We start from the raw sequence: 3750 nt of genomic DNA on the forward strand, positions 1-3750 counted from the left end.
GGGGCCTCTCTGGGAGGAGTAGTGGTACAAAAGGGAAACAAGAATGTGATTCAATTATATTTAACTGAAATATGTTTTTAAATGTTAACAAATTCAGATAATTTGAAATCATATAACTTTTCTCATCATAAAGCAATAAAAGTTTTTTTTTTTAAAAAAAAAAAAAAAGATTACATATGCAGGCCAGGCAGTGATGGAGCACACCTCTAATCCCAGCACTTGGGAAGCAGAGGCAGGTGGATTTCTGACTTCGAGGAGGCCAGCCTGGTCTATAGAGTGAGTTCCAGGACAGCCAGGGCTATAAAGAGAAACCCTGTCTCAAAAACAAACAAACAAACAAACAAAAAAGATTACATATGCAGACACTTCCTTTTTAAGTTTTTTTTCAGTACTAATGTACCAGTACATGCAGACAAATCCTTTACTTCAGCGCTGTATAACCAGCCCGTCCCGTTGTACATTTATTTGCTTATTTTATGCATACATTACATTTTATGTATACATTTATTTACTTATTTAATATTTATTTGGAGTCCAGGAAGACTTTGAACTTCTCATTCTTCTGTCTCAGCTCCCTATAGATGAGATACAAACCTGTGCGGACAGATTTGGCTGGGTATCTCTTGAACAAATTTAGTATGGTTTAGCTTTCACTAAGGACGAATAACAACAGGCTATCCGTTGCTTCTTTCTTGCTCACCATTTACAGCAGGCGCTCTCCTGGGCCCTCCCAGCTACTCATTATCTTTGGAGTGAGACTCACGTGGCAAAAAGCCCAAGGAAGCCCCCAACTGTCAATCAGCTCAGGAGATCCTTGGCCTCAGCACAACTGCCGATAAGAATGCAGTACTGCATACAACCACAGGAGGGCGCATGGATGCAAATTTTTAATCCTTGGGATGAAGGCCACCCAAGTAGGAGCCTAGATTTATGATCTGTGAGCTAGAGGGCCCAGCTAAACTTTGCCTAACTCCTGCCTCACAAAAACTGCGTGTCTGACATTATATGTGTTCTTTTTAGCTGTGAAGCTGAGGGTTAATTTTTATGCAGTGACAGAAAAATCATGAAACTACAAAGATAAAGACAGGGTCACAAGCAAGAGCAAACTCCAGCCGTCCATCCAGTCTCTGGGATCCACTGACAATCTTTTGGGCTCCTCCAAAGGATTTGGGTCACTTCTCCAGCTCTGCCCTCCGCGGCACAGAGTCTCCTGCTGGCTCCACTCCACAGCTGATGCTGTTCTTGGTGGTCGTTCCGTGGTACTGGCATCTCCAAAACTGCTGGGGTGTTCTGCTTCGACGGGGCTGCATTTTCACCAAGAGCTTCTCTCAGGCTCTCCTCATGGCGCCAAGCCTCAGTTTCTTTGTGTGACCCTTTCAGTCCTGGGTCTTCAACTGCCACTGAGGCTGCATCTTCACCAGTGGCTTCTCCTGGCTTCTCACAGTGCCCAGCCTCAGCTGCTCCCCATGCCTCCTTCATGACTTTAAAACCGGTGCCACTAGGTGACTCTTAAACTACCAGGTTCAGTTGCCAGCCCAAGGTCCGACCTTGGCCAAGCATGTTTCTTGTGCTGACTCTCAGGAAACACTTTGCAGAAGATTTCACCCCAGCAATGCTGGCCTCTCCTTAGTCACTGCTAATTTCTCTACTCCAGCCGACCAATGTTCAGTATCCCAACAAAGCAAAGGTTTCGCTTTAGTGGTTCTGGACTCTTGTTAATCATAGCTGGTTATTGAGCCCCAGCTCACTAGAACCATAGAATCCCAATTCAAAATAACAAATGGAGTCTTTAATCTTCCCTCTGAAACGTCACGGGGCAGGCCTCTATGGTCTGCACTTTTTCTGGATATATATATATATATATATTGGTTTTTTGAGACAGGGTTTCTCTGTGTAGCCTTGGAACTCATTCTGTACACAAGGCTGGCCTCGAACTCAGAAATCCACCTGCCTCTGCCTCCCAAGTGCTGGGATTAAAGGTGTGCGCCACTACCACCTGGCCTTGATATTTTTATCTTCCAAACTTCCATAGAAGAGCTCACCAAACTTTAAATGCTCAGTGGATTTTCTAGCCCAAAGTTCCAAAGTCCTTCCACAATCCTCCCCAAAATAACATGGCCAGGTCTGTCACAGCACTACCATATTATCCTGGTACCAGCTTGTCTTAGGGTTTCTATTGCTGTGATGGAACACCGTGACCAAAGCCACCTGGGGAGGAAAGAGCCGGTCTGATACAGTGAGCTCAAGGGTAGCCTCAGCCACAAAGGGAGACCTTGGTAAAGGGAAGAACTGACCTTCTGTACTTAGAGCTGAATCTCTGTCCTTGGAACCTCCATCTGTTGTCCTGATTCTATCCCCACCACACAGAGAACAAGCCCTCTCTTCAAAGCAGGATTAACATGAATGGCTGGGTTAAAATACCAACTCCAATCCTTTCATCAAATCATACATGACTCAACCAAGTCACGTGACCTTCAGAGCCACTCGTGGGAGTTAATGTCACCTGGTGTAGGGAACTGGGCTGAGTTTGCGGTTATTTATTTATGGCCGGTTTTGTTTGTGTGTGTTGGATTTTGGTACTCCAGATCAAACCCAGGGCCTCAGGCATACTACCTGCCCTGACAACGCTGGGAAGCCCTGCGCCAGGGTTCCAGGGAGACAAACTCACAGTGACTTAGCACAAACTCAGATAAGAGTAAGTGTATCCTAACATCCCCTATCAAAGTGGTGGCAAGCCAGTGAGGCTCTCGAAGGCAAGGTGACTCTAAACTCGAGCATCTACCTACTGAAGGCTGGAATTAAAGGTGTGCCCCCCCTCCCTCCACCACCACTAGGCTGAACTTTTGAAACCTCAAAGCCCACTCCTAGTGACACACCTTCTCCAAGGCCACAGCTCCTAATCTTTCCTAAATAATCCACAAACTGAGTGAGACCCAAACGTTCAAATACATGAGCCTATAGGGGCCGGGGAGAAAGAGTCATTTTCATTCAAACCACCACATAGACACAAGATGAAAGATGATTCCTGCCATCAGCCTAGGATTTCTACACACAGGCCCATAAACATGCATACTACCACACACATGCAAAAACATACACATACACACCAACATGGAGAACAGAAAATAATCAAATCAGAAGATGTTTGTGTGTGACCTTTGGGTTTTGGTGCCATCTGACTCTTTGACAAACATATAAACTGAGGTTCTCAGCCACTTAGAAGGCTGGGGGTGGGGGCACTTTTGGAGGTAAAGCATTTACATATTTGGGCTCAATGCCTGGGATAAACAGAGGGATAGAAGGAATGAGAGGGTGAAGGAGGAGGGAGTACCCCAAGGGCAAATGTGGGGTCAAATTCCATCAGAATTTGTCTTTCTGGCAATTTATCTTTCCCTGCCCTTTGTGGTGTTTTATTTAGTGAATGACAGATATCAGGATGGTGGCTTCTTCAAGCTTTTATTTATTTACACATGTATTTTTTACATGCTGGGGATTAAACCTAGGGTCTCACACATGCTAAGCAAGCATTCTATCATATGCTACATTCCTAGCCCTCTTTCTTTCTCTCTTTCTTTCTTTCTTTCTCTCTCTCTTCCTTTCTTTCTTCTCAGTCTAAGTATATAGCCCAGACTAACCTGTCTTTCACTATCCTGACTGGGCCTCCGAGGTGCTGAGATTACAAACCTGGGTCACACCACTCAAACTTGACTTTCTTTCTTTTTTTCTTTTTTCTTTCTTTTTTTTTTTTTT

The sequence above is a fragment of the Mastomys coucha genome, unplaced genomic scaffold (assembly GCF_008632895.1).
Source record: "Mastomys coucha isolate ucsf_1 unplaced genomic scaffold, UCSF_Mcou_1 pScaffold22, whole genome shotgun sequence".
In the NCBI taxonomy this organism is placed as follows: Eukaryota; Metazoa; Chordata; class Mammalia; order Rodentia; family Muridae; genus Mastomys; species Mastomys coucha.